The sequence below is a fragment of the Mesocricetus auratus genome, unplaced genomic scaffold (genome assembly GCF_017639785.1).
Source record: "Mesocricetus auratus isolate SY011 unplaced genomic scaffold, BCM_Maur_2.0 Super-Scaffold_6730, whole genome shotgun sequence".
Classification (NCBI taxonomy): Eukaryota; Metazoa; Chordata; class Mammalia; order Rodentia; family Cricetidae; genus Mesocricetus; species Mesocricetus auratus.
In genome coordinates, this window is record NW_024429184.1 from 84,993,197 (window position 1) to 85,013,468 (window position 20,272).

The window sequence follows — 20,272 nt, forward strand, 5'->3', positions numbered from 1 at the left end:
CTGGCGGAGTCAGAGTCTCCAGTGTGAAGCAGAACCTTTGTGTGACCCCGTGTGTTCCACAGCAAAGGATGTAACTTCTGTTTCTCTGCATTTCATCTTCATGTCAACAGCTTCAGGTAGCCTTCTCCATATGCCAAATAAAGTATCTACAGCTTATTTAAACCCTGATTTTCTTGTTGAGTTCAGTTAGGTTTTTCAGTCTTCTCCCTAATCAACTTTTCACATGTAACATCGAATTGTTTAGATTTCAATTAGGTATTTATAAATTATCATACATTTTGAGCCAATATTTTTTTCACTTCAAATAAATGGGAATGACCCAGTGTAACTACTGTATGGAAGCCTTTGATTTCTGACATCTATTTACTTGGTTACTAATTAATCTCTCAATACAACAGGATGAGCTGTAATAATTTAGGTCTAAAAATTGTTAAAGTTGAGGGAGTTGAAGCTGTCATCCTGGCTTTCATCATTTAAGACCAAAGGAGAGGTACAAAGATGTCTTAATTAGTAACAGAACTTGGTGAAATTTCATCCATGGAATATGGGTAACATGACCCACAAATCAATTGTGTTGTAATCATTGAGAGTACAGTATGGTTCCTTCTAGAAAGACAGATGGCACGTACTGACAGATTATCATCCTTTTGTCTCAAAAATTACTAGTTGTTAAAGGGGTGCCAACTAATCTCAATTAATACCGACTTTCAAAATTGTCCAGATTAAAATTCTGCAGATATAAAAAGCTTCCTTGGACATATTCAGCATACTAATGAGAGATGTCTGTAATTTCTTTTCACATTGTAATAATGAAGGTGTATTGCATACTAATTGTTGCTCAGTAAGGCAACAAATACAAATATTTAAAAAATAATTATTTAATTCTATACTAAACAGTTACGTACATGGTAATTAATTTTTTCATTCTTGCTTTGGCTCTTGTAAAGGTTAATTGATTAAAGGCAGTGAATTTGGCACCTTGGCAGTATTTTACTAGTCAGAAGGTCATAAATCTGCCATAGTTAACTGGACCAGGAGGCTGTTCGTTGGTGACAGAGTCCTGAGAGAGATGAGCAGGAGGTCAGAAGATGAGGAGACATAGGTTTGGGATTGAGACGTCTTGCACCAGCTAAGAAGTACAACATCTTATATACAATTTCTGGGGGAAAATGGGACAGTCAACAGAAACTATCACACAATGGGATGAAGTCAGTAGGCGGACAATAAAACAATTTTCCTAAGGGGAACACAGAGTATTTCAAGAACATTATAGACTGAGCACACAGTGGCCTTGGAACTAATAGCTCCAGTCTTTTCAGGGGAAAAGTCAAGTTCCCAGAAGTCAAAACCTTAAGATCTTTCATGCCCTGGCTATAGCCCCAGATTAACTTTGCTAAGTTTCTTTTGTCTTTTCACCAGGGCCTCTGAGAAAGCCTTGGGTAAGTCTCGCTCTCAACACTATATGTAATAGAAATAAAGAAGACATTGCTTAGGCTTCATCGACTTAATGGCTATCTAACTGCCAGCGAAATATTTAAAAGTGATTGTCTCATCCCTATAAGGATATACTGGGTTTAAGAAAAACTCAAACTCATCCACATTCGTAATTGTGGAGCCAAGTCCCAGTGGATAACTCTTTAAAACATTTTCACTCTTTGGCTCAGGGAATGTTGCAGAAGAGGGGCCAGAAAGATTATGAGGGCCAGAAGATCAGGGTCTTTGCTGTGAGATTATGTCTCCTAGTAACATCAGAACCCATAATGTCTCACTGCCCAAATGTGACCTGAACAAGGATGACACATACCAACAGGACAAACTGGGTGGGAAAAGCCCAAGAGACCTCAGTCCTACACAAAGTACCAGTAAAGTTACCAGGACCCAGCGAGCACACCAACTGGCTGTCCAGAGCCAAATGGTCAGCTCTGAAAATATACATGCAAGTGTCATTATATACACTCAATTGGTTATGTTTAGGAATATCTACATATATGCATGCTATAACAACTGATGAAACTTGAGACCATGAATCTGAAGAACAGTGGGTAGGGAAACATGGGAAGGTTTAGATGGAAAAAAGGGAAGGGAAAAAGGTTGTTATTAAAATAAAATTTCAAAAATTAAAAAAGAAAGAAAAACTCAAACTGAATATTCATAATGTAACTGAAATGTAAGTTTCTAGAATTATTAATTAAATTGTAAATCCATTGTCATGTTTACTAACAGTGAAATCTTGCAATCTGAATAGTGCATGTATTGTTCATTGCCTTTATGAAATCACTTACTAAATTACTATTTCCTGGGAACAAAAGTCACTTCCTTGGCTTTTTAATATTCTTTCTGTGTGCTGTAGATCCAAGTCTATTTTATTTTGCTTCACTGGATTTCAATGAAAACTTTAAAACGTTTACTGACAAGAACACACAAGAGTAAATAAATTAAGACATAATCTATGGGAGAGCAGGGATGTTGACTCTTCTGTCCCACGGAACAAAGCAGCTGCTCACATACACCACATAGCTCTTTGCATCTCTACCAAGTGTAGTAGAGAATCTGTGCTTTATTGAGGGAATGGGCAACTTCATCACTTTTAAATTTAGGAAAAAATAGAGTCTTTTTCACAAATAGATATTCTTCAAAAACATTAACATACCTTAAAATCACTCTCATAATTATTTAGTAAAATATTTTTCACATGTTATTTGACATTTGGACAAAGCCTTAGGCTTCCTGGTTATCAGAGTCTGACTTAGTCTCAGCTGGCACCAGGTATATAGAAGTTCGGCCAAGGATCACTTCTAATGCTGAGTATTTGAAATCCATCACTCTGTCTGTCTCCTTGATCTCCTAGCAGGCTATCCATCTTGGTAAAATGTCACTCTGAGTCAACATTTGTTGTAGTGGGATATTAGGATGGTTCTGCTCCACAACTGATTTTGTTTCTTCATCTCTTTGGTTCTACATTTTCTCAACTATAAAATGGTCTGGTTGGGATAAGATCACTCAGACATTATGCGATTCTATTATTGGGTGAATCTGGCCTGTTAAATCTGATCAATATCTAGTCAAGAAAGCAGTGCCTCAGAAGACGACTACTTTTTCCCCTCAGTATATGTTTTTATTTAAATTAGAAACATACATGCTTCACACGTCAATCCCTGCTCCCTCTCCCACCCCTCCTCCCTTGTCCTTCCACCAGCCTCCCCCACCTCCCCAATCGACCCCCACATCATTCCCCAAGGAGGGTGAGGCTCTCCATGGGGGGGATCTCCAGAGTCTGTCATTTCATCCAGGGCAGGACCTAGGGCCTTCCCCATGTGTCCAGACTGAGAGAGCATCCAAGGAGCACAAGTGCTTTTACTTTGCTGTTTCAATTACAAGTATCTGTGTTTTAATTACTAATGTGATGTTTTTAGACAAATTCAAATTATTTAAGGACTATTCTTCATGAGAAAGACATGTGTATAGATTTTATTTGAAATTCCCTAGATCTCTGTTTGGAAACTAATTGAATATTCTTTTATTTCCGGGATTAAAGGTGATGTCTTAAATCTTGCATTTAAAATCTAACTAAATACATTTCTACAGCAAAACAAAATAAAACTTTTTACTTTAGATCATAGCTTGGAAGAGTTGAAAGAGCCACCCTGTCAATAAAGCTGTCCATGTTAGCTTGAGGTCTGTGGAATCATAAACTAAGTTATATTATTTTTTTCCAAATGGAGGTGGAGTGTAGGAGGGGAAAAGTGAGGAGAAGAGGGAAAGGAAGCCAGGTACAAAGCTTAGGGAAGCTTTGGAATACAAGATGAAATCCTAACAGGGCAAGAGTTGCTAAGTTATGAGTAGGCCTTCTGTGCCTCAAGGTGCTCGCCACAAACACATGAGAAGTCAGCCATATCCGGCTAACAAAAAGAAATCTCTGACTGTGTATATGTCAGTAAAGTACTGTTGGCCAATAGGGAAGCAAGATAGGAGGGACTGGGAGTCCAGGAGTATTCTGGGAAGGAGAAACACAGGGAGTCACCATGTAGCTGCCATAGGGGTAAGAAGTCCGGACCCTATTCTCCGGTAAGAGAAATACTTAGATTAACAATTATGAAGTAAATACTTAAGTTAGAGCTAGCCAGTAAGAAAAAGAGCAAGGTCAATAGCTTCACAATTAATACAGCGTCTTGTGTGTTATTTGGGGAGTACAATGTGGCAGAGCCCAGGCGACTGGTGGGGAAAAACCAAAGTGGCTGGCGGAAGAAAAGGCTTCTCTCAACAAATCTCCACTTATTTCAGAATTCTAATGTGGACTGTTCTTGAAATCAGACCCTGTAGAAATGTTAGCGACAGAAGAAGGAACCCTACATAATCCCAGTTAGTGGACATGGGGAGTATATCCACTTGGTAGAGTATGGGGAGTCTAGTCACTGAGGTGGGATTTAGCAAAAAAATTTAAAAAAAGGATAAAGGTTTGCAACAAGGAAAAAAATGTATGTTTCAAATGATTGTTAACACCTCATTCACTTCTTCCTTTAAGCTAGAGCTCACATAAACAATTATTTCCTGCTTAGTCTAGTCTATACTGGCACCTATATCTCACAGTGGGATATCAATCAACTTAATTATTTATCAAGGTTGCAGGTATAAAGTGTGATGAACAACCAGAAAAATGTGTCTGGAATTAAGGATGTGATACTGGCAGCTCAAGAATGGCCAGAAAATATATAGCAAGTATTGAGCCTTCTGTAAATCAGCCAGTGAGTATGGGCAGCTAGCTGGGGCATTGGTACATAGTCTGATAGCACACAGGCTTGTAAGATGTGTGTGTGTGTGTGTGTGTGTGTGTGTGTGTGTGTGTGTGATGCATAATATATACATATATTGACATGTACAATATACATGTATCAGACATATAATATGCATACATATTATACATAAATATTTTTAAAAATTGCAACTGAGTTCTCCAAAGGAAAAATTTAATCAAATTCTTACATAAAGGACAGTTTTATCTATTTTGCCACTACTTATAGATTAGAATTTTTCTACATGTGAATATACATGGAAAACATCTAAATATTAAACTGCCAGTATTCTAAGACATTGACAATTGTGCAGTGAAAGTTTAGCAATTTTAAATAATAACACACAGCTATAATTCAAGTAGCGGCCAGTGAAACTAGCTTTGCTTGCATTGAAATTGCTTTGAAAATGTGATCTGTTGACTGCATTTGAAGTGGAACACACCACACAGATTTCTTAGAATTCAATAATTTCTATGTATGTTAAGGCCAGAAGTCAGTGTTGTCAGTGAAGCTAGACCTAAGATGTCAATGTTGTAATAAGTTCTTAGTTTGGTTTCAGACTAATTATATGAACTTGGCTTTTCTAATATAGAAATAGAGAACTGATTTGAGAGTGAATAGCTTATTTGAACTGCGAATGTTAATGGCCTTTTGATTCCCATTTAAGAGGGAGAGGGGAACCATAATCAGAGTATGTTAAAATCTATTTTCAATGATATTCTTTCTTAATTAAGACAGCTGGTTGTGGCAGAAACTGAATTTCAACACATTTTCAGACTGTACATTTCATGCTGTCAAATAGGAGACTGGAATGAAGGTCAGTCAGAAAGTGTGATAAGCCATTAGCTAGTGTAGTGGAAATGAAGGGCAACAATACAGCTAATTGAGGAGTAGAATTTCTAGTAGTTGACAGGCCAGACAGCAAGAAACTTGTAGTCATTTGATATTTGTGTCTCTTAATTAACTGTATGCAATAGTCATTCCCCACTCATAGAGATGCTTCATATGACAGTGGGAGGTACATGAGGCAAAGAGTTTTTATATCCAAAGAGATTTATTATTTTAAGCTTTGAAATATAGACATAAAATAAGAAAGCATGAGATGCTCCCCAAAATTTCTTTATTCTAATATTAAGAAAGGTATAAAGAAAAAGTCTTTTTTAATTTTAACTGAAGTTTGAGCCCAATATTTGTTATGTAAGATTCCTAAGCTAGTTTCCATTTCTACAAATTATTTTAATGCAATAATCTATTCTAATAGTCTACCAGAAAGCTTTAGTAATTAAAATGGCAATCATGGAATTTCCAAAGACACATGAAGGACTGTGGGTATAGCTCAGTGTTATAGTGTCTGCCTAGCATGCACAGTCCTGCATACACACACACACACACACACACACACACACACACACACAAACACACTCTCATTCACACACATATACACATTGTACACATTGGCTTAAAAGATCCCATAATCAAATACACCTATTGTGGTCAATATTCACAAGATGCCAAATATTCACAACTGGAAAAATAGTATCTTTGATAAATATTGGTAAGAAACCTAGGTATCTTACCTATGAAAGAATAAAATTAAACTTCCATCTTACAGCATCTACAAAACCACCAGAGAATGGATAAAAGACTTAAAAGTAATATCTAGAACTATGAAGTAACCAGAGGAAATCTAATATACAAAGGATGATCAATGGCATTAGCTTTTCTTGGATATTGCCTTTAGCTTTAGTAATAATATAATCCTTTCCAGGTGGCACAGAATCTCTTCAGTGACTGGTCTCTGTGGAAAATCTTCCCACTTTTTCTTTAGGCTCTGTAATAAAAACAGTAATTGGAGCAATTGTAAGAACAATAACAATATAGCGTCCTTGGTATATAAGAGAAAAACAGTAATGTTCCCATTATTGTCCAAAATTCCCCAAAGCTATGGGACACCTTCATCTACTACTGCAACAATTCACTGTGAATTCTAAATCCACAGTTACCATGCTTACAACATCAACTTCAACTCAATCTTCTATCACAACAGCTATTGCTAGTACTTTAGCAGCACTGATTAGAACAATGAGTATCACTAATGCTTTGGAAAGTTATTCAGAATATACAACCAGAGTCTTGGACAGTTGGCTTTGTTCTGTAGAGTCTACAAATGATTCTATTAAGTGAATCAGGGGGAGATGTCTTAGATTAAGAATTTTCTTTCTAAGCTGGGCTCCCCCGAGATGACTTGAGAATACAATCTCTGACAATATAAAATGTATTTACTCTATAATCATGGAGTATAGGTGTAACAATTTGAGGCTAACAAAAATATGTTTTTAGATCCTAGATATGGTAATGTAGTATAATGAAGGTTTTAAAATTTTACCTTACCAAACTGTTTCTAACCAGATACCATGTTTTACTTGAGATACTTATTGTTGTTAATATTTGAAACAAACATGCAAAGTCCATCATACTTGGAAGAAATAAGTATCACTGAGTGTTGTTCACAGTCGTTCCTTGGATGCTGACTTTAACTGACTCCATTTACAAAGTTTCCCAGTGCTTGTTCCTTATGCAGGAGTCAGATGCAAACAAACAGCTGATTACAGTCACCTTATCCTTCTACAGAACTCTTGTGTGTGGTCCAGCCAGCTGCACAAATGCATCTGATCTAAGCTAGCTTTATATTTTACCTTATGTTATATTCACTCATGTTAGATTTTATGTAAAATTTCTTTCGTTAACTTTGTTTCTTAATGCTCCCCACAAAGTTGTACAGTTATTTCCTTTTTGTGTTCATACGACTTATGCTCTAGATCTTTGACAGCTGTTAAGTTTTTTTCATGCCTCCTTGAGTGTATCCTCTTCTGTGGTAGTCTAACTTCAGGTCCCTCCTCATCAACCATATGCCAACCATGAAGTGGCCACTTAAAGATTTCACCCCTAAACTACTAAAACCAGTTCAGGTGACCTCTGAAAATGAGACTAATGGGCCATGGGCCATTCAACTCATCTCTTGTCATTCTGGACTTTTTGGGGGGAACTCAGAACTGAAACAGGAGGACTGAAGTCTTCTTTGCATCAGTTAACATCCCTGTCTCACCAGCTCAGATGAACTTAACATCCCACAGGATCAACTTGACTCCTTGGTGTCTGCAGTACAACACAATTAAAAAAGACTAGACCTGCCTACTGCTAAGGATGGGATTAATATTCTCCATGAAAGATACTGCTTCCAGGCCAATGAACTCTAAATGGTTTGAAATGGGGCCTAGAGACAGGAATAAGATAAAAATTTCTTCTAATTCCCTCCCACCTTGGCTCCTCCCCTGGATCATTCCCTTTCTCCTTATTATCCACATATTTATGTTTTCACCCCACGTTTTAAATGTTTTGCTTTTTTGAACCTCATCCTATACCAAAATAAAAATTTCCACATAAGGTATCTCAATAGCTTCCACCCTACAACAGCTCCATTTGTTCATGACACACTTGCAAAAAGATCTTTTAGATGCTGTAGAGAGAAACTGGCTGAATAGGACCTTCATCCCTTTCACCCTGGACCAGATACTGTTCTACATGTTCATTCTCTATTTTCTCCTGCTCCATTCCTGTGATGCTCTACAGATCCCCAATACTTCTGCTAACTTACTTTGGTGCAGCAGCTCTGGCAATGGACTAGTTACTGTTACCCTGAATGAACTCTATGCCTATTTCCTCTCCCTGATCCACTCCAGCTCTTCTGTCTCCATTCCTCCCATCCCTCAACCTCCCCCAAGCCCCGGTGTACTCTGTAACTAAATCATCTGCTCACAGCCTCTAACCTCTAATAATTACTTCTCAACTCTCTTCAGGAATTCAGGATGGCAATTGTGTAATTCATTGCAGCTGATGAAGTTAAGATTCTCCCCCTACCATGTGACCAGAGGATTCCATCTTCAAAAGACTCAGAGCTACTGCTACTGACAAAGACCCCCCACAACAGAAAACAGCTCTAACACCTGTGCCCTGCATCTTTATATATACTTAGATTTAGGAAAGATAGTTCTCTGCTAAAAGACTACACTTCAGCTTTCCTCATGGCCAGGCCAAGAAGTTCCAGAAGGGAAGGACTATGGTATTGTATTTGTTTACTCCTCATAAGGGAACACATCACATCTTCTTCTATAGGTGTTTTGGCCATCTGCACACATGGGTGATAAAAGTGCTTCTTTGTATGAATAAACATGGTTCTTCCTAAGGTTGGATCAAGCCTCTTATTCTTTTTGCTTTCAGTTTCTTTACAATTGCTTCCAATAATCTACCAGTAATGACCAAGACAACTGTTGCAAGCATTTCTGAACATACAGTAACAATGGCAACTATTACCACTTTTACGGATTCCTCAACTACCACCATCTCTTTTGAGGAATCTACCTCAATTGTTGTCACTTCCCAAAATCCAACTGTGACAATGACTGAAAGCACTTCTACTAACTCTACAACCACAGTAACTACCTTAACTAGTATTTCTGAACACTCCACTACAAAATCAGTTATCACTTCAACAGAAATGACAATTGTGGGCACTTCTAATGAGTCCACAAACATACTGACGGTGTTTGTTTTTTTCAATATTCTTCTGAAATGGCAGCTGTTCTTTCAACTGAAGAAAGCATTACTATGGCAAGTACTTCACGTGAACACACAGCCATTACTGTGTCCTCTCAACACTCTCCATCATTAGCAACCACCTTAAATAAACAGAGCACTACAAGGGCAGGTACTTCTGTTGAACCCATAACCACACTGGTCACTTTTACTGACTCCTGTAACCACCTTCCCACTACACCAACAGCCACTATTCCCACAGAACCTAATTATATTATAGCAGGAACTTCTTTTGGACTCACAGCAACATCTGGAACCACTACTGCCTCCCTATAATGCTCCACTACATTAACAACCACTACTGCACTGAGACATGCTCTGCTGTGGTGGGCACTTATACTGACCACATAGTAATATCCTCACAGACTTCCACTACAACAGGTGCTCCTGAAACTGCATCACACTACTAACATTGACAGTGTTAATGAACTCACAACAGCATCTTGTATTACTATAACCTCCTTCAAACATCCTGCATCGACTACCACTACTGCCTCTTCACAATCATTTGCTATAACCAAAGTCAGCAATTTAACTGAACCAAGAACTATGATTGCAGGCACTTTCACAAAATCTCCAAGTAAAAACCACTGATGAAACAGAGTCAAGCTCTACTACAAGGAGCATGTCTCCTAAATCCACAGCAGTCCTGCATAGCAAATACTGCCTTCACTCAAACTTCCACTGCAGTAATAGCCACTATTCCAAGTGAACCAAGCTTTATTTTAGCAGTTATATATATTCATCTACAGCAATACTGGGCCTCATTACTGCACCTTTCCAAGTTGTATTATTGGATAAAAGTCCAATATATGTACTGCTTTTGGCCATTAGGAATATTATTACTAGGAGATAGAAATATGACACTTGTGTTCAAATGATTGAAAATTTATTTAAATAATTCCTGGTTGGCCAGTAGGTGATCAGCTCCCTTTCTCCACATACACCTATAGTCACAATATTCTTCCAAAAGGCACATGGGTAAGTGCCTTAATTGCTTTCTATTGCAGTGAAGAGACATCATGGCTAAGGCAACTCTTAGGAAGAAAATCATTTTACTGGGAGCTTGTTTACTGTTTCAGAGCCTTAGTCCATTCTGATCATGGCGGGGAGCATGGTGGCACACAGGAAGGCATGATGCTAGAATGATAGCTGAGAGCTACATTTAATCCATAAGCAGATAGAGAGAAGGGACCTGGCATGGGCTTTTGAAATCCCAAAGCCCACCCCCACCCCCACAGACATACTTAATCCAACAAGAGCACACTCCTAATCCTTTAAAAGATTTTCACTCTGCTGACTAAGCAATGAAAAATGTGAGCCTATGGGGGCATTTTTATTCAAACCACCACACCAAACATACATGACACACACATTTTGAAACCTAAACAGAATATACTAATTAGTATAATTCAAACTATGATGATGCTTTTGGAGACAGAGGCTATTGCTTGTCCAAAGAGCTATGATGGGAATGATGGGAGACACATTTAACTCCACAACCATCAGAGATGAGGCACTTCTTATCACCTTGTCTTCAAATTCATTGGCATTATGGTTCCTAAAGTTGTAGTTGAAATTATAGGTCTTCTGGCTCCTAAGGAACTTGAACTTGTCCTTTTGTAAGACTTTAGTCACATGTTCCTTGTTCTGAAATATGATGTGATTACTTGGTCAGTGTGAGGCCTGGACACTATACCATGAGTTTTACAAAGGTACTGCACATATGTCTCCAGGGCCTGCCAGGCAGAGTGTATGATTTTGACTGTTGATACAAGGACATGGAAGGGATGGAGCTACAACTCAGATGTGAGAACCATCTTTGTCAAAAATTTTCACATGTCTTCATCATGTAACAGCTGGCGCAAACACATGTGGCTTTCATGACTTCATAGGCGAGCTGCTCATCTTCATCAGGCACTAAGTGCTTACAGAGTGGGAACAGATTCACATCCCCCTTTCCCATCCATTTTAAATACAGGAACCATCACATTGAAAATAGCTTTTTGAGACTATGAACATGGCTTTTTCTCCTAGTACCAGTAATAGCAAGAGTGAAGTAACCCCCATAACATCAGTAACCTCCCTTGTGTATGAGACCCACTTGAATAAGCCCACAGTATTCACACACACACACACACACACACACACACACACACACACACACACACACACAGGTTACCCATTGTGTCTCATGGGACTAACCGAATTCTGTTGAAGGAATAAAGATATGATGTTGCAATGATATACATTAGGTATCTCTACCTTGACCAGGAACATGTGCTGAACCAATCTCTTTTTGGTTGTTGAGTAATAATTTAGGTCATGACAGTGTCACAGAAGCATAGAAGCAATTTTCTTCCTGAGACCCTTCTTGGACTTTGGAAACTTGATTATAAGTTTTGCTTCAGGAAAAAATCTTTACATCATATGAAATTTTCTCCAATTATTTGCTAAATTCTGTTTCCACCTTATCTAAATAATTGGTTTTTCAGAGCTTGTATTTCACTGATAGCAATTGTATAGTAATTGCTTTATTTTTAACAATAGAAGACTACCTTTCCCCCAGGAAAGAGATTGACAATGGACATTTTGATAAGAATCAGAATGAAAGGAGATTAGTGAAGAGAACAATAAAGGTTATATTGTACATATTGCTTGAGAATTGAAGCATAAACATGAAAAATATTAGCTCAGTTCTGTAGTCTGATCTTCAATGTGTGGGTGTGATAGATCTAGTCTCTGGAGCCAGAAGGTTTGGAAACACACTCGAACCTGCTCCATTAAAGATTGAGTGGGGGAACTGAATTTTTCAGACTGGTGAAGATTTCCTATATGTAAAGTTTGTTTGAGTCTTGTAGTTATAAATGTAGCTCAGATAAGGACTGCTCCTAATTAGAGTCATCAGGAATCCTATGGATGAGGTCAGGCCATTTGTCATCATTCATGCTATGGCTTTCTTCTATGTAGCCTCTTTCCTGGTGTTTGAATTAAAATCACTACAGTGAAAGGTGTTCCCTGACAGGAGACCAGAAGATAGAGCCCCTCCCTTCCTTTTAGTCCATTTTCTTTGCTACATCCTGGAAAGACTTTATTCCTAGTTGAATAGACTGGTGGAAATGATTTAGAACCCACCTTTGAAAATACTAGGGCAAAATTGGATGATTTGGGGTGTGAGATAAGTTTTTCTCAGAACTCTCTAAACCTCTCCTTGGGTGGGCTGAGGATAAAGATGGGTAGGTACAGGATGAAGGCTTCCTGAAATAGAGGCTGAGGTGTCTCCTCTTTTAGGAATTCTCTGTTCAGATCTACACTCCATTTTTAACTTTGTTAATTGTTTTCTTGATATCCATTTTTGAGTTCTTTGTGTGTTTAGCCCTTTTAGGGAAGCATAGGGTGTGACACACAAGGAGACAAAGAGGATGCAAAACTGGATCATGCTCTGTCAATTCTGCTCAGACATCCAGGAACACAGTGGTCACAGACATTGTCCCATTGAAGCAACAGCTGAGGGGCAAGCAAAGAGACTTCTAAAGGAAATGGAGTCTCTATGGGAGAAGAATAAGAAAATCAAGAGTATTTATAGACAGAGAAGAGAAAGACAACTCCATGGACAGATTATGTGAATCTACAGGAAGAAACAGTCAGGACAGAGTAAAGGAAATGACATCCTATTCTTTATGAAGAAGAACAACATGCAGAGTGTATGAAAAAGGAAGGCCAAAGTATTTTAGAGAAACTCAGGAAAGGTGAAGCCGCCATGTTCCAAAAGCAGAATCAACTAAGAGAAATGTATCAGGAGCTGATGATGGTGTCCCAGAAGTCAAATGTGGTGCTGTTCCAGGATTTGGATGGCAGGTTCAGAAGGAGAGAGTCGGTGCATCTGTGCATGCCCCAGGCTGTGAACCCAGAACTCAGTGCTCTGCTCATCACATGACTGAGTGAATGGTTCAACTGCTTTCAAGTGCACATACTCATGGAAAATATAACCATGTTCCATTACAAGATGAAACTATTTAGTTTCATGAGAAGATTCAGCTTTAGATACCACCATGAGGCTACATCTGTGGATTCTGCTGGACATGATTTTGCATCTTGGGGACCACAGAACTTTACCTCTGGAAAATATTACTGGAAGCTGAATTTGAAAGACTCTTGGAGGAACTGGACTGTAGGGATCTGTAAGGGTTCCTGGTTAACGAATAGAAACTAACTGATTGAATCTAAGGGTGTATCTCCTCTTGTGTGTGTGAAGGAGGGTACTCATTACAATTTCCTCACCACATGCCGGGTATTCCATCACGATATTGAGAAGCCACTGGCCCAGGTTCATGTGCTCATTGATTTAAGAGTGGACTTGTAAGATGCCTGAATGTAACCCAAAATATACAGGTACTCTCCTGGCTACCCATGATCATAGGATGATATTGAGAGGGCCAGGGAGTCAGACCAGAGTCATGACAGGTTTCTAATAGCCCCTGCCAGGGACCAGGCCTTAGTTTTGGTTTACTGGAGGTGACTGGAGCTAAGCAAGCAGTTCTTGGGAAAGCTACAACTCAACAACTCAGGGGCAACCAATAAGCAGGTGGCCCCATAGCCTTCTGCTAGCTCCAGATGATCACTGTGGCATCTGCGCCAGGAACAAGTTCGAGGTATCGGGAAATGAAAGACACAGCGTCTGGCTGTTTGTGCTAAGAGAATGCACCTGCCACCTTTATTGCCAGGAGAATGCATGTGTGTCTGTGTCTCTGCGTGCTGTATGTCTGTCTGTACGACTGACTGTGTGACTGCTGTAAGGAAGGAGCAGCCTTATATACAGATTTACAGCACAGTGGAGAAACCCCAGGTGTAAGAGCTCCTGTTTCCCTCGTACTAGATATTGATGTCAGGTGGGCAAGGCCGGGGCTGTAAGATAGGACTAGAGAACAGGATGTACCTGTGGCTATCAGCTGACAAGCAATGCACAGAAATCTATGGGGCTGGGATCCAACAACCGGGACCTCATGTTAGATAAAGATAGCTTTCTCTACCCTGCCAAAGTCCCTAACTACTAGAGACCCCAGACTAACCTCTCTTCCCTGGAATTCCCTTACCCAGCTTAAAAGCGTGTGTGTGAGCTTCTCCAACTGTTGCCATTTGCCATCCCAGAATGTTGGCCTTTTTTTCCCCTCTTATTAACGCTCTTCCTAATTGCTACATGACTGGTGGTCTTTTATGGAACTTCTTGGAGACCTCACAGCTGTAATCCAGTAATTTATTGTTTTCTTAAAAAAGTATTTCCTACTGCAATGTACCTTTTTATTGTTATTAAATATTAGAATACTATTAAATAAAATAGCTAATCATGAAATATTTTAAAAAAACATTGATTGCCAAGTATTCCTTAGTAGAATCCTTCCTATTTTGAGAGTCATTTGTCTTTATAGAGTGCCTTAGTTAGGGTTTCTATTGCTGTGATAAAACTCCATGACCAAAAGCAACCTGGGAAGAAAGGATTTGTTTTGCTTACCCTTCCACATTACAGCCTTTCATCAAAGAAAGCCAGGGCAGGAACTCAAAGCAGGAACCTAGAGGCAGGAACCGAAGCAGAGGCCCTGGAGGAATACTTCACACTGACTTCCTCCCAATGACTTGCTCAGCCTGCTCTTTTATACAACTCAGGACCATCTTCTCAGGGTTAATACCACCCGTGAGGGCCTGGGCCCTTGCACATCTATCATCAAGCAAACACAGGTTCTACAGACTAAACTACAAGCAATATGATGGAGTCATTTCTCCACTAGTTCTACTCTTTCCTAGCATGTGTCAAAAACAAAAAACAAAACAAAAAACTTGTTAACAATCTAAAAAGTATCATCTAAATTTCTGTTCAATGACTCCCAACTCAGATACACCTCAGATTCATTGCTGGCCTAGGAGTAGAAATCTCAACCATAACACCGTTTTTTTTCTAATGTTGAGAATTCAATCTTGGTTTAGTTCTTCAAAAGACTTATATTTGCTATCTACAAGTATGTATTTCTATATCTTTGATGTGCTTGACAATGTGAGAGGGAACTAAACTAAAAGACAGGAGACACCCATACAGGGTTTCACAGCAGGTGGGTGGTGTTTTCCTAACTTTCAAGTTCTTCATTACAAATTAATTTTCAATGCAATTGGTTAGCTCTAATTCCTTATTTTCTATTTTTAAGTGATAGTGTACATACAATTAATCAACCTGGTGCATTAAAATGCATATATATGTCACACATTATTATAGAGGGCAGTTCCTATACTTTAGAGATCCTCTACGGTGTCCTTTATAACAACTCCTCCAAGCACATTCCTCAGGACCCTTATTATTGTCTGATTGCTTCTACTCAACCACATCGACACAATGTAGTCATATATGAATCTGATTACTTTTGTTGCATGGTGTGAGTGGGCATACAAAGTACTATTGCCTGTAACAATAACTCATTTGAAAATTCAATGTGGCTGTGTCTTTTTATTTAATTATATGTTACATCCTGGTGTATGAGCACATCAAAACTTGCTCATATATGGTGAATGGTCTTCTGGATTTTTTTCTAGTTTATGGGTATAGAGGACAAAGCCACAATGATGTTCTTGTGAATAACTTTTTGACATGTACACTAAGTCTCTTGGGAAGATGAGCAAAGTTGGTAAATAGCAGGATGATAAATGTATGTAGCATCAACAGAGCTGTCAGCTAGCTTTCTGAGACAGATGTCATTTCTCATTTTCACCAGCAACACCTGGGAGTTTCAGTCTTTTAATTTCAGCCTGTTGGGTGGTAATTCTGACCTGACAAGTTTGATATATGCCTAGATGACTAATAATAGTGGCATAATCATTTTCTGCAAAGAACAGATCAAATTTGCCCTGGCTGCTTCTTTTGCATGGCATTAGATTTGATTACTTAAGACAATTTTTTGAAAACTTTAAAATGTCTTTCTTGCAAAAAATCTTTTGTGTGTATATTGATTTTAGGTAGGTCACTTAGGACATATTTCATTTTATTAGGTACCTTTTTATTTCTCAGTTGTTAATTATCTTGATTAAAAGAAGACATTTCTACAAATAATAAAAAGGCTTTATTTGAGATAAGAGAAGAGATTGGGAAGTAATGCTTGCTTCAAATCCTTTACCTATAGCTTTAAGTTACAAAAACTCTACCAAAACTTTAAATTTTGTGTTTATATATTGTTCTGTAATAGAAAAGACACTTGGTAAATACATGAGTAGTTGCTGACTTATTTTTCATTGTTCCTCATGATTTAGAAAATATGTCCCCAAGAGATTCTTTTATTGATCTATGCTGGGCTGGGGGAGGGATGCAGCTTTTAGACCAGAAAGATCAGAGCATTGGAGATAGTCATAGGAAACCTGCCATGGATGCAGTAGAAGCAGGACCAACCAGAACCTCATTTAACTTAGAATTCAATCATGGACTGGCCTTGGACTCTGGAGGAATGGAATCTGAAGAATGATACTAAAGGATAAGTAAGAAAGTATTAAGTAACTTCTATAATTGCTGAGGGAGAAGCCACAGTTTCCCTCAGGCAGAGTGGTTTCCTGGTTTCTGAAGGCACTTAATGACACTTCTGACTGAAGGTGGGTCAGGTCTTCTGTCAGAAGTGATATTTAGTGCCTCATTCATCACCTGTTTCCTGCATCCTACTTAATTTCCATCAGTCAAGTAAAATATAGCTCAACATCAAAGCTGTCTCTAGTATGAATCAAAGGGAAAAACAGCCCTGAAATGAAGTACTGTGCTGGCAGCTCAAGGATAAAGCAGAAGTATGGGAAATAGATCTAGAAACATCTGGAAAGAGTTGGTGAGTGCTGCACCATTTTGGTGTTATGGCCCAAAGAACTGACTCCCAGTTCTTAGAGAAAACTATGGTTTCCTATCATGTCATAGAAATAATGCTTGTGCCATTTCTCTCCAAATTGTATAATTTATGAGTGTTGAGGGACAGACATTGTCTTAGCTCAATACCCCCAATACAAAGGCATCTACGTTCATAAAAGAAACATTACTAAAACTCAGATCACACATAAAACCTCATACAGTTATAGTGGGAGATTTCAACACACTAATTTCACCAGTAGACAGAAGTTTAACACAAAACAAAAGAAGTAATACAAGTTATGACCCAATTAGGTTTAACAAACATCTATAGAACATTCCATCCAAACACAAAAAAATATACCTTCTTCTCAACGCCACATGGAACCTTCCCTAAAATTGATCACATACTTGGCAACATATCAAACCTCAACAGGTACAAAAATTGGAATAATTCCATGTATCTTCTCAGACCACCATAATTTAAAGTTAGAATTCAACAACACTAAAATTGCAGAAACCCTAAAAACTCATGGAAATTGAATAATGAACAATTGCACCATTTTTGGGTCAAGGAAGAAATAAAAAAAGAAATTAAAGACTTCCTAGAATTTAATGAGAATGAAGACACAGCATACCCAAATTTATGGGACACATTGAAAGCACTATTAAGAGAAAACTTGATAGCACTAAATGTCCATATGAAGAAACTGGAGAATAGTCACACTAGAGAATTAACAGCACAACTGCAAGCTTTAGAACAAAAAGAAGCAAACTAATCCTGGAAGACTAAATGCCAGGAAATAATCAAATTGAGGGATGAACATGCACAAAACTTAAATCCAAATGGATCAAAGACCTCAACATAAATCTAGCCATGCTGAACCTCTCAGAAGAGAAATTTGGAGGTACCCTTGAATGAATTGGTACAGGAGACCGTTTCCTGAACATAACACCAGTAGCACAGACACTGAGGTCAACAATTAATACATGGGACCTCCTGAAACTGAGAAGCTTCTATAAGGCAAAGTACACCGTCAACAAGACAAAAAGGTAGCCTACAGAATGGGATAAGATATTCACCAACCACACATCTAACAGAGGGCTGATCTCCGAATTTACAAAGAACTCAAGAAACTAGTCCCCAAACACCAAAGAATTGAATTAAAAAGTGGGGGTACAGAACTAAATAGAGAATTCTCAATAGAGGAGTATAAAAGGACCGAGAGACACTAAGAAAGTGCTCAACATCCTTAGCCATCAGGGAAATGCAAATCAAAACAACTCTGAGATACCACCTTACTCCTGTCAGAATGGCTAAAATAAAAAACACCAATGACAGTTTATGCTGAAGAGGATGTGGAGGAAGGGGAACACTCCTCCACTGCTGGTGGGAGTGCCAACTCCCACTTTGGAAATCAGTATAGAGATTCCTCGGGAAAATGGGAATCAGTCTACCACAAGATCCAGCAATTTCACTCTTAGGCATATACCCAAAAGATATGCATTCATACAACAAGGATGTCTGTTTCACTGTGTTCATAGCCCCATTATTTGTAATAGCTAGAAGCTGGAAGCAACCTAGATGCCCCTCAAATGAAGAATGGATAGAGGAAATGTGGTACATTTACCCAATGGAGTATTACTCAGCGAAAAAACAACAACAACAGAATCTTGAAATTTTCAGGCAAATGGACGGCACTAAAAGAAACCATCTTGAGTGAGGTAACCCAGTCACAAAAGGACAAAAATGGTGTGTACTCACTCATATATGGATTTTGGGCATAGAGCAAAGGAGAACCAGCCTACAATCCACACTGCCAGAGAAGTTAGGAAAAAGGGACGCTAAGAGAGATAGACATACATGGTCCCCCAGAGAAGGGGAAAGCGACAAGATCTCCTGAGCTTATTGGCAGAATGGAGGAGTGGGGAGAGGTTGTTAGAAGAAAGAGAAGGAGAGGAGAGGAGGGAAGAGGAGTATAGGAGAGAGCAGGAAGATCGAGTCAGGGGAAGAATAGAGGAGAGCAAGAAGAGAGATACCATAATAGAGGTAGCCATTGTAGGTTTAAAGAGAAATCTGGCATCTGGCACTAGGAAAATGTCCAGATATCTACAAGGTTGACCTCAACTAATAATCTAAGTTGAGAGGCTACCTTAAAAGCCCTTCTCTGATAATGAGATTGATGACTACCTTGTATGCTGTCCTAGAGCATTCATCCAATACTTGAAGGAAGCAGAAGCAAATACCCACAGCTAAACACTATGCTGAACTCTGGAATCCAGTTGCAGAGCAGGGAGAGTCATGAATAAACAGATCAAACCAGGCTACCAGGTTGCAGAAACCTACAGAAAGAGCTGACCTGAACAAGGGGGAGCTCATGGACACCAGACTGATGGCTGGGAAACTAGCATAGGCCTGCTCCAGACCCCCTGAACAAGGATGTCAGTTTGGAAGTCTGGTTAATCTATAGGACCTCTGGTAGTGGATCAGTATTTATCCCTAGCACATGAATGGACTTTGGGAGCCCACTCCATATTGAGGGATACTCTTTCTGCCTAGACACATGAAGGAGGGTTGAGGCCCTGCTCCAAATGATATGACAGACTTTGAAGATCCCCGATGGAAGGCCTCACCCTCCCTGGGGAGCAGAATGGGATGGGATAGGGGGAGTCTAAGGGGAACAGGGGAGGAGTGGATGGAGAGGGAACTGGGATTGACGTGTAAAACAAGCTTGTTTCTAAATTAGATAAAAAATGGAAAAAAGAATCAGAAAATGTTTATTTTGGAGATTGATGGTAGCAAAACCAATGCACTTTTGAACCTAAATATTAATATTTTCCTGTAGCATAATTTAATTATAAGTTAAACAATTATGCAGTTATCATTCATTATTGGTTATTGTTAGCTATTTGAGAAAGTACTTCTTAAATTATGTCTAGCTTTCTGTATGTAATCAATACATTTTAAATG

At 38.8% G+C, this 20,272-nt stretch overlaps 1 pseudogene; it reads left to right on the top strand.

The window, feature by feature from the left end:
* Window positions 1-12,865: 12,865 nt before the first annotated feature.
* On the top strand, window positions 12,866-13,656 carry LOC110341746 (annotated as a pseudogene).
* The last annotated feature ends 6,616 nt before the right edge of the window (window positions 13,657-20,272 follow it).